Below are 12,567 nucleotides of genomic sequence, written 5' to 3'. Positions count from 1 at the left end.
ATTATGTCCATCAAATTTAAGTAAATTGAATCCAATTGATAACAAATCCTAATCATATTGATGTCCCTAATCAAGATTGTGTTTATGAATCATTTTGAAGATATAATTAATTATAGAGGATTATGTCATAAGAAATATTGATCCCATATTTTGGATTATCAATCATACATAATATAAGAAAGTCGAACAGCTTGCCTTTAAAACTTTATTTTACTCTAGAATGTCACATGTTGGTTGCTTATAGACATCAGATTTTAGTTATTGGCAAGAAATAATATCGAAAGTAGAACAATTGTGGGTGGATGACACAGCTCACATTGATATGTTGATTGAGAGCTTTGGCTACCAGCCAATAGGCCTTGGATTTGAAGTTTGCGTATGTGTTTTATGTGTATGTTTGTCTTAATTGACTCAAAAGCCACAAAAAAAATATAACGATGATGTCAATGTTGGTCGATAAACTATGTTAGGTAATACAGGTGGTCCGTGTAGTGTTGATAACAGGTATCAGTGTTGGTCAACAAATATGTCAAAACGGTGGTGATAATGTGTTAATGTTGACTAACAATTGTCAAGTAATATACACAAAGACTACTGTAATAATGTGCATAGCTCTGAAGTTCTCTAAATCTAAGAATTATTGGCAGTTCTTTATTAAATGTGTAGAAACACGGTCTATCTTCCTATTATAGAAGGGGAATTCTACTCATTTATGCTCAAAAATATAATCTCAATGCTTTAACATCTTTGGTGAGTTCATCTTATCAAAACAAATATTCAGATTATAAGCACGCAAAATTCGAGAAATATTTGACTTCTAAAATTTACAATCGAGCCCATGATTACCTAATTTAGTGCAAATTTGGACTTAAATGAAGGTCTTTTTGGCATTATTAATTTTCTTTCCGTCGTATCATCTCAATTAAGAGTTTATTCAAACTATGTTTTAAATTATTTAAAAATCAATTATGAAAAAATTTTAGCTCAATATCAAAATGCTCTGATATTTACAAAATTGCATCATATTTCTTATTTAATCACATAAACTCCTCATATACAGATATTATTTTCTGTAATATTTAATTTTGAGAAATCAGCATCCATTCATACACATTTGTAAAAGAAAAGCTATTTATTCAATTCAATTCCCATTGATCGCCCAACCAAGGCCAAAAAAAAAGGTCACTTTACATTTTTTTTTTATTTTATTTTATTTAACGCGGCAAGGAAATCTTAGGAGCGAAGCAAACGTTTCTTTAATTTTTTTATTATTGCACCACGTCATTTTAGGCCTTTCGAAGCAAACGATTATTTTTAATACTTTCTTTTTTAGATCTAAGTCTACATTTCTTTATATAGGCCTGGTTCAATACATCTATTCTACTAATTAGATCATCAAAAGAAGTAGGGACTTTTTTTACATATACACACCAAAAATATAGCATTAACAATATCTTGTTTTCCTCTCTGTAAAATTTGTGATAGTTCATTAGTGATACCAAGAATATCTTTCATAAGATGTAGGCAAAAGGTAAACTCAAAGGTCTGTAAAGATTCTAATAAAGTATATGCCTCACCTTTTTGTTCTGAGCTTATGCCATCTTTCAAAATGATTTCCAAAACATCAATTACTGTAGAAAACATTGTAATTAATCTTAAAATTGATTTATAGTATAAACCCCACTGCGTATCACCAGCATGCCTAAGGGTTATTTCTTGATTTAAGCCTTGCCCAGGACAATTTATGTGACAAAATCATCTTAGGTGACTTTGTCTAATCTTATTTGCCATAGGAGTTACTTCAACCATTTATAGTATAAGAGAAATTTACATACATATCACTTTATTTCATGCTATTTATATATCTAATACCCAAAATATTAATATTACATGTATATCACTCATATACAACTTTAATATTGAATATACTACTCCTATAATTCATGTATACCATTCATAACATCTTATAAACTTTAATATTTTATTTCATGTATCCAAATTTCTTTTATGGGTGATAGTCATGTAATATTAATATTTTAAATGTTAGATATGTAAATAGTATGAAATAAAGTGGTATGCATGTAAAAACCCAAAAAAAGTTCTTAAAAATTTAAGGCTTTTACAAACTATAAGCATGTCATATTTTGAATTTATTTGGTTGTCCAATTTATACTTTGAAGCTTCAGAACGTGCTTTGGATCCTTTATTTGGTCCCATTTGGACTCAAATTTGATCAAATTTGGTGTCGTTGGGTTTGTCTCTTCAAGACATTCAGTTTAATTATAAGTTTGTTGAAATCATAGTTCAAATGATCCCGAATTTAATTTTAGAAGTTTCCAATATGAATTTGCCTCAAAATTCGTGCACAATCAATATATTTATTTGATGATATATCAATGTTATTTCTTGTTGAGTTATAAAATATTCTTTGGATTTTTAAGCTTACTAGTTTTCCATAAAAATTTAAGAGAATATAGGAGACACTTAATTTTTTATATTAAAAACTTAAATTAGAGATGGGAACATTACAAGAGTATGAGTTGCTAGAATGACCTATTTATAAGAGAGGTCGATATAATGTTCTGCTTTAAAACTTGTTGCATCCTGGAGTATTTGCGGCGGTAGAGAAATATAAAGTTTAATGTCTTAGCATTGTATGAAGATCCAACACACATACAAATAAAAAGAGATGTTCGCCATTCACTCACTAGAAACACCAAGATTTTTACGTGGAAAACTCCTGAAAAAGGGGGAAAACCATGGGGTATAGCCCAATTTAAATGAATCCACTAGTATTGCAGTTAATTACAAATGAGGCCCTTCCTTGGGGGAAGGTCTTAGCTTGATGTACATCTTACAGAGTACATTACATGATGATACAAAGAATCACTGTTGATTTGTTCGCTTGGTCATAATGACCATAGTTGATGGGCAATGTAAGTCTGAAGGACTATAGTCGGTGGGCAACGTAAGTCGGAAGGACTGTAGTCGACGGGCGATGTAAGTCGGAAGGACCGTAATCGACGGGTGACGGAGGTCGGAAGGAACGTAATCGGCGGGTGACGGAGGTCGGAAGGAACGTAATCGGCGGGTGACGGAGGTCAGAAGGATCGTAGTCGGCAGGTGACAGAGGTTGGAAGGACTGTAGTAGGTGGGCGATGTAAGTCAAAAGGATCGTAGTCGGCGGGTGAAAGAGGTTGAAAGGATAATGTCAGATATAATTCCAACAATATATAGAAATCCAGTATCAGATAGAAGTCCTGCGAAAGTTTGACAAAAGGTAGAAGTCCAACGTCAGTTGGCGTCCGAGGAGAACTCCAGCGTCACTTAGAGGTCTGATAGAATTCCAACGTCACTTGGAGGTCGGGCGGAATTCCGGTGTCACTTGGAGTTTGGGTGAAACTCCAATGTCACTTGAAGGTCGGAAAGAACTCCGGCGTCACTCAGAGTTCGAATAAAACTTCATCATCATTTGAAGGTCGGCAAAATTCCGGTGTCACTTAGAGTTTGGGTGAAACTCCATCATCACTTGAAGGTTGGAAAGAACTCCGACGTCATTTAAAGTTCGGGTGAAACTCCGGCATCATTCGAAGGTCTGGCGTCACTTGGAGGTCGAGCAGAATTCCGACATCACTTGAAGCTTGGGTGAAACTCCATCATCATTAGATGGTCGGACGAAATTCTGGTGTCACTTGGAGGTCAGAAAGAATTCCATCATCAGTTGGAAGACTGACAGAATTCCAGCGTCACTTGGAGGTCGAGCGGAATTTGGCGTCACTAGGAGGTCGGGCGGAATTTTCGGCGTCTCGTGGAAGTCGGGCAGAATCACAGCGGTGGTCGAGGAGGAGTTTCTTCCCTCCTACTCTTCTCTTCTTCTTCTTCTTCTTGATTGGGTCCCCTCTCAAGAGAAATAAGAGGTTTATTTGCATATCTCTAGAGTGGCATGGCTCGTAAATAAGTGAAAGATAATAGGTAAATGGGGAGTGGTTGGATGGACGACCGATATTGAATCTCTTGATCGTGTACCATTCGTCAGACATTTGAAGGTTTTAATGATGTTGAAATTCGGCGATCTTGGGCTCGTTGGATTCTTCTCGTCGAGTCGCTTGATTCGACTATAAGCACGTCATATTTGGAAACTGTTTGGTGACTCAAATTGTGGTTTAAACTTTCTAATAGTGCTTTGGTGCTTGATTTCGACTCATTTGGGCTCGGATTGAGTCGAATTTGGTGTCGTTGAGTTTGTATTTTCGAAATGCTGAATTTGACTATAAGTTTGCTGAAATTCTGGAGTCACTTGGAGGTCGAGCAAAATTCCGACATCACTTGGAAGTCGAGCAAAATTCCAACGTCACTTGGAGGTCTTGCGGAATTCAATGTCACTAGGAGGTCGGGCGGAATTTCGGCATCCCATGGAAGTCGGGCAGAATCCTGGCGGTGGTCGGGGAGGAGTTTATTCCCTCCTACCCTTCTCTTCTTCGTCTTCTTGCTTGGGTCCCCTCTCAAGAGAAATGATAGGTCTATTTACATATTTTTGGAGTTGTATGACTCGTAAATATGTGAGAGATCATGTCTAAATGGGGGAGTGGTTGGATGGATGACTGCTATTGAATCTCTTGATCATGTACCGTTCGTCAGACATTTGAAGGTTTTAATGATGTTGAAATTCCGCGATCTTTGGGCTCGTTGGATTCGTCTCGTCGAGCCACTCGATTCGACTACAAGCAAGTCATATTTTGGAAACCGTTTGGTGACTCAAATTGTGGTTTGAACTTTCTAATAGTGTTTCGGGTGCTTGATTTGGACTCATTTGGGCTCGGATTGAGTCGAATTTTGTGTCGTTGAGTTCGTATTTTCGAGATGCTCAGTTTGACTACAAGTTCACTGAAATCGGAGTTCAGGTGATCTTGGATTTAATTTTTGAAGTTTCCAGCTTGATTTTCCTCGATATTCGTGCCCGATCAAGATAATTTTTTGATGATATATCAAAACTAACCATTTTTCTTTTTTGCTTTCGTTAAGAGACTGTTACATTGGAAGTAAAATGAGTGTAGAGGGTTCCAAATGTACTAGTTTTGAAAATATTGGTGTTTTATTAGAAGAAAAAGTAATGCAAAGTAAAGTAAAATAAATGTAGTGTAGATCATTTTAGTTGATTTCTGAGTTAAAATAAACTTGCTTAATTTCTGGCTAGAATCGTTTACACTGCAATCAAACTCACTTGACCTCAGCCACCCGCCACCTCCCAACAACAGTCGCCACCCATCGCTACTCGCCAGTGGCCACCACCACCGACCACGATATTGAGATTTTACACTACATTCATTTATTTTAAACCAAACAAAAAAATATTCACGTGCATTTATCTTACACTCATCTAAATAACTATGAAGTATTTTTTTTTTATGTTTTATTCCTTTTTATGATGTATTCCTTTTACACTGTAGTTATTTTACATTATATTCTTTTTTAGCAAATCAAATAGCCCCTAAGAAGCATATGAGGATACTATAATTAAAAATTTAATATTTTTTTAAACTGAATATAATATATATTTAAATTTATAACAACTAATTTTTCATTTGGACATGGACACAATTTTTTTCTTTATTTAATATAAACCCTAAAAAATTCTCTTATTCAGATAATTTAAATAATTTTAGTGAATTATTCTTTTTGTCAAATTCGCTGGTCCTGCGAACACTATTCACTTTGTCATCACATTATTCCTATTCGTTCATATATATTTGTATAGTGATAGGGATGTAGATGAGTCGGGTTGAATAACTGTTCAATTCCAATTGAGTAAATTTCTTTAGTTATTGCTAAGCTCAAGCTCGAGCTCGACTCGTTAAAAAATCATAGGCTCAAGCTCGTTTAGAAGGCTCAAGCTTGATTCGATTGTTGGGTTCTGATACGTCGTCAAAAAATTATCTTGATTGGGCATGAGTTTCGATGCAAAATAAAATTGGAAACTTTAAAAATTAATTCGGAGACCATATGAACTCCGATTTCAACAAACTTATAGTCGAACTGAGCGTCTCGGAAGTACGAATCCAACGACACAAAATTCAACTCAATCCGAGCCCAAATGAGCCCAAATTAAGGAACTGGAGTGCTGTTGGGAGCTTCATACCACTGTTTGAGTTACCAAACGGTCTCCGATTTTTACGAGCTTATACTCGAGTCGAACGGCTCGACGAGACGAATCCAAATAGCCTAAGATCGCCGAATTCCAACATCTCTAAGACCTTCAAATGTCCAACAAACGGTGCACGATCGTAGGATTTGATATCGGCTGTCCATTCAACCACTCCCTATTCGCCCCTGATCTCACGCCTATTTACGAGCTATGCCACTCCATAAAATCTATAAATAGAGCCATCATTCTTCACAAAGGAGGGGGGAAGCAAGAAGGGAAGAGAAGAGGAGAAGAGAAGGAAGAGAAGAAAGAAGCTCCTCCTCGACCACCGACGGAACCTCGCCGGACCACCATAGGAGCTTGCCGCACCACCTCTGGAACCTCGCTGGACCACCATCGTATCTCGCCGGACCACCGCCGGAACCTCGCCGGACCACCACCAGAGCTTGTCAGACCACCGCCGGAGCTTCGTTGCACCACCTTCTAAAGGCTCGGCGTTGTGGCCCGACGTTCTAGCCCGACATTCTGGCCCGACGTTCTGCTGAAGGCTCGACGCTCTGCTCAAGGCCCGACATTCTGCTCAAGGCCTGACATTCTCCTAAAGGCCCGACGTTCTGCTGAAGGCCCGACGCTCTGCTCAAGGCCCGACATTCTGGTCAAGACCCGACGCTCTACTCAAGGCCCGACGCTCTGCTCAAGGCCCGACGCTCTGCTCAAGGCCCAACATTCTGCTCAAGGCTCGACGTTCTGCTGAAGGCCCAACGTTCTGCTCAAGGACTGAAGTTCTGTTCAAGGCCAGACTACCAACTAACACTCAAACTTCCAGGTGACGCCGGGTCTAACACCAGACTCCTATCAAACAGTTACTAGTTGTAATCTGATCGCCCTTGGAGGCGATTCAGCCTTTTGTAACCAACTCAAATTCTAGTTGAATCATTTTCAACTAGGCTAGGCCACGTGTTTTTTCCCCCTTTTTAGGGGTTTTCCACGTAAAAACTCTGGTGTCTCTTATGAATGCTACACCCTCTCACTTATCTGTTTGTGTGCTGGATCTTTATACAATGTTAAGACATTAAACTATATATTTCTCTACCGCTGCGAATATTCCAGGACACAACAGATTCGATTTCGTAATTTTAAATTAAAAAAAAATCAATTATTGTATAACTTTTTTAATTTTTAATATAAAATTAATCTGAAATTATTAAAATATATTACATAATACTAATTTAAATTAATTACTAAATACATTTAGTTTAATCAAGCGGCTCAACGAGCTTTCAAGCTGAGCCAATCTTCGGCTCGATCTCAAGCTCATTTAATATACGCCCTTTAGTATAGAGCTCAAGCTCATTTAATATACGCCCTTCAATATAGTCTCGAGCTCGAATTCATGGCTCGATAAGCTCAACTCGTAAGCTTGCTAACAAGTCAAGCTCAAGCCAACTCAGTCCACTTTCACCTCTACATAGTGAGGATCTCTTAATGTTTTCTTTGCCACAAATCTATTTGAATGGAATAATTCATTAAAAAAATGATTATTTAAATTTACAAAATAGGGTTTTATTATTTTCATACTTAAATTTTTGTTCTTCTTTTCCGAAAGTTTTCTATTTATGGCAAAAGGTGTATTAAAATTCCTTAAATACTTTTTTTTTTTAGAATTAAGAGATAACGCTAAAACTCACACACACTTAATAGCTATACATGACTCAAATATAAGACCTCTTAATTAGAATCTAAAACATCTAATTAATAGATCAAGAAAGTCAGTTGCCAAGCACGTACAAGCTGACGTGGCAGCGGGTCGATACCCGTTCTAAAAAAAAAAAAAGTCAGTTAAAATTCATTAAATGCCAAATTAAAAAAGCTTTCATTATTAGCCGTAGGAATGCGGGGCCTACACAAAACACAAACGAGCACAAATTCTTCACTGAAATGAAATGTCAGAAAGTCCAATTATTTGTTAACCGAAATGCAACATAAAAGAAAAAGTAAGAGGGAATAATAGCCCACTTCCAGCTTTTGTATATAAATTTTTTTTTTTAATGATGAGGAACTGTCCGAGTGTGTTTGGCGATCTTTAAATTCCGCTTGACCTATTGGGCCACCCACGCCACTGTACCTGTAGCCGGCGCTTTGAGGCCCCCACTGAAGTTGCGACTGCCGCTCGAGGGCATCAAACTCGGGATGGGGCTTTCCAACCGAGCGCGTCCACCAACCGAGCTAAGCATGGGCGGGTACCGCTTTTGTCGGAATTCTTAAAAAGCATAACCTTCAAAGCATCAAATTCTTATCTGACGAGATGCCCACTATAAAACTCTAAAATCTTTTTTTAGAGGAAGAAGTGTTTTAATTTAATTTGTTCATCTTTAATAAATACAGTTACTCAAATTTTAAGAAATAAATTTCTTTTTTATTTCATTCATAAATAATGCATTTATTAATCATATTTTGCTCACCCTCAAAAAAGAGTAATTCCGCCTCTGTGAGGCTTATAAAATGAAATTTTTTTGAAGAGAAACTTCTTCTTTTTTGCCATTGCTTTTTTTGAAGTGAGATCAATTTGGTATTGTCGAAGTATTTCATGAGAAGAATACATTAATTTTTAACTGATTTTAGTTTTAAAATTTTTTATTTTTTTTATTTCTAAGATGAAAAACAAATGTATGATAAAAAAAAGATGGTGCAAAGTAAAATATAATTTGATTGAGTACACTATAAATACAAAAATTTCATTATTTTTATTGAGTATTAAGTACAGGAATACAAAGTAAAAATAACATTGTATTTCAAACTATTGTTGATTGTTGGCAACTATTTTGGCGGTGGTCGAAGATATCGATCGATCGCGATGATGGGTGGTGATGGCAACATGTTTGACAATAATTGTGACAACACAACTACATGCGGTGATAATAGATTGCAATTGATAGCAAGCGGTTGGGGGCGAAGACTAGTAGCAGTAGACAATGGACATACACACCATTGAAAACAGGCGAATATCATTACTTCTATCAATATTGGAACGATAAATAAGAGATTAGCATGCCCCCTGAGCATGGATGACACGCATAAATCGAGAAATGGTCCAAATTTCTCTCTGCTTGGTTTGAATAATTTAAGTATCGACACAGCTCATCTTGGCCTGTTGGTTGAGAGCTTATGCTTCCAACTAAGAGCTCTTGGGTTCGAGTCTTTGTGTATGCGTTGTGTATGTGAGTTTGCCTTAAATGACCTAAATGTCCCAAAAAAAAAAAATGGAGAATATCATTACTTCTACCCATATTTAATATTTAAAACTTACTCAAAATAGAAAACAATAAATGCACTCAAAATGAATTGCAAATTTATTCATAAAATACTTTATATTTAAAATGCAATCATCTAAATGCCTGGATATTCAAAACCCTCAAAATAGAAAACCCTAAATGCAGCCATAAATAACCCACCAACTTGTGGGGATAAGAAGAAATATAATAATAAAATTCAAATAATTATTAAATACAAATTTATAAAATAACGCGCATGTGATATATTGAATACACTCGCATGCAGTTTAGCCACATCAATGAGCCTTATCAATTAAATTGGGAAATTTAATAATAAATCCCTCAGTTGAGATATAAATGGTCTGTCAACATGGAGAAATTATTACGTACAGTCATTGAATCGTCCAAAAGTGAATCAGAATGCATCACATCATCTAGTACAAAGCGGTATGCAGCACTGATACATAACAAAATAGTGATGTGGCGCGTCCTGATTCACCTCCGAACAGTATCCCGTGACCGGAAGTAATAAATTCTCATCAATTTGGCATTCAGCTGGCCCTTCTAAGCTGCCACATCATGATAAATGTCTTTTTTTGTAAAGTTTGAAAGCAACCTTATTAAAGTAAATTGCAAATAATAGTAGTGATGATAATGATGCTAAATAGAAAAGGATCACTATATCAATAGTTGACTGTGTCAGAAATAAATGGAAGTGCTGAGCTTAAAAATGCAATCAAAGTTGTTGAAGAAAATAATTGTGATGGGGAAGTTGGGGAGGAGATATGAATGTTTATATGGGATGCTTTGTATCAAATTCATAGAGGAGCTTCGCACTTAGTAGTTGATAATTTTTTTTTATAGATTAAAAAAAATTTATAGATGATATTTTGTATGCAAGTATGAATATTTTGGAATAGTGAATTTATCAACTTAGCCTTGAATTAAGTTCAGCACAACCACGATGTTACAGAATAACACGGAATATTTTATCATGAACGGAGGAGCAAAAATCAAGAGACCTAGTAAGTTATATTTATGAATTAATTGGATGAAAATTATAGCACGGGGTATGACCCAATTGAAAATGATTATACTAGAATTTAAGTATATTACGATTGACTGACTTGCCCTCAAGGGCTATCAGATTACAAATGTCAAACATATGATTGAAGTCGGGGGTAGATGAAATTCTAATGTCATTTGGTGGTCCGACCAAACTCTTGCTTACTTGGTGGTCCCGCGAAAGTCTGATGTCACTTGAAAGTTCGATGTCAGTTGGTAGTCTAGCAGCGTAGTGGCAGAACTTTGGCATCCGTCAGTGGTTTTGCGGAACTTCAGCGTCAGGTGGTGGTCCGGTGGAATTCTAAGAGTTAGGTGGCGGTCCGGTAGAACTCTGGAAGTCAGGTGGTGGTCCGGCGAAACTCCAAGGGTCAGATGGTGGTCCAGCGGAACTCTGTCGTTAGGTGGTAGTCAGCGGAACTCCGTCGTCAAGTGGTGGTCTGGCGGAACTTGGGTCGTCAGGTGGTGGTCCGGCGGAACTCCGACAATCCCGACATCATGTGGTGGTCCGGCAAAACTCCGGCTTCATGCGGTGGTCCTGCGAAACTCCGCCGTTAGGCGTGGTCTGACAAAACTCTGGTTGGTGGTCGAGGAGGAGTAAGGAGGCAAGAGCGATGTCCGATCTTTCTCTTACTTCTTTTCCTTTGGCTTGGTTTCTTTTCAAGGGAAAGAAATGATATATTTATAGATTTTCTAGAGTGATATGACTTGTAAATAGATGAAAGAGTGTTTTGGGAGTGGTTTGGATGGACGGTTGATATTGGATCCATTTATTGTAGACTATTTATTGGGCATTTGAATGTCTTAATGATATCAAAATTTAGTGATATTAGTCTCGTTGGATTCATCTCGTCGAGCCGCTCGATTCAACTATAGGCATGTCGTGTTTGAAAACTGATTGGTAATCCAAAATGTGGTTTGAACCTTTCAACAATGTTTCGGGTACTTGATTTGGACCCATTTGGACTCGGACTAACTTGAATTTGGTGTCGTTGGGTTTGTGTTTTTGAGATGTTCAGTTGACTATAAGTTTTCTGAAATCAAGTTTAGATGGTCTCAATTTTAATTTCTATAGTTTCCAACTTGATTTTGCCCTAAGATTCGTGCCCGATCAAGATATATTTTTGATGATGATGATGATGATAATATATATATGGATTATGAATTATCCAGGGAAGCCTTTTCTATCAGAGCAAAAACAAAAATTTATGGATGAATGTTTCAAAAAATTTAATACAAAGTAAGTTTAGTTGCGTTTTAGTTGCGCTATAGTTGCGCTAAAGTTGCGCTATGGTTGCGCTATAGTTGTGATATAGTTGCGCTATAGTTGCGTTATAGTTGCGCTATAGTTGCGCTATTGTTGCGCTATGGTTGTGCTATTGTTGCGCTATGGTTGCACTATAATTGCGCTATAGTTGGGCTATAGTTGCGCTACGGTTGTGCTATGGTTGCGCTCTAACATTATATTTTTCTTTATTTTTTGTAGGGAGCACAAAATATTTGCATCTGGAAACATTGAAATAAAAAGATCAGATATTAACTTTCTGCTCACAAATGATTGGTTAGGTGATAACCATGTTGATGCATTTGCTTTCTTTTTACTTGAGCAGAGTAGGTTAATGGCGGAGAAATTTCAACGTTATTTGTATATTTCTCCATTGTACAGGGTAAGTATAAATAATATTTTAATATTTTTATTTCACGTTTCTTTTTCCTTATGGAACTGAATTATTGCAGGTATACAAGTCATTCAATCAGGATTATCAAATTTTTATCGAACACATTAATCCAGTTTCAGTTGAAGAAAGCAAACTTATTGTTCAACCCATAATTTACCAGAAGCACTGGGTTCTTCTTGTTGGGAAACTGAAGGTAAAGTCTGGAAAACTGTATGACTGCATATACCTAATGCCTGACACAAGCATATTTGTCATGAAGTTTGTAAGTGCACATTTAAGTTTTAAATTGATCCTGTTACTATGTTTATTCAGTAATAAATGTTTAAATGGTTTTATTCTCGTACAGATAAAATTATTTGCACGAGGACACCGTAGGCTGCTTTTTCTTAGCGATATCATGGAAGACTCCAGA

General features: G+C 36.7%; 1 non-coding gene across 1 annotated transcript; it reads left to right on the top strand.

Annotated features, from left to right (window-relative positions):
- The first annotated feature begins 9,140 nt into the window (after nt 1–9,140).
- On the top strand, nt 9,141–9,243 carry LOC114581105. The gene has a single exon (XR_003702923.1). It is a non-coding gene; the product is annotated as a U6 spliceosomal RNA (small nuclear RNA).
- Nucleotides 9,244–12,567: the final 3,324 nt, after the last annotated feature.

The sequence above is a fragment of the Dendrobium catenatum genome, unplaced genomic scaffold, assembly GCF_001605985.2.
Source record: "Dendrobium catenatum unplaced genomic scaffold, ASM160598v2 fragScaff_scaffold_1520, whole genome shotgun sequence".
Taxonomy (NCBI): domain Eukaryota; kingdom Viridiplantae; phylum Streptophyta; class Magnoliopsida; order Asparagales; family Orchidaceae; genus Dendrobium; species Dendrobium catenatum.
This window is presented reverse-complemented; position numbering and strand designations above follow the sequence as displayed.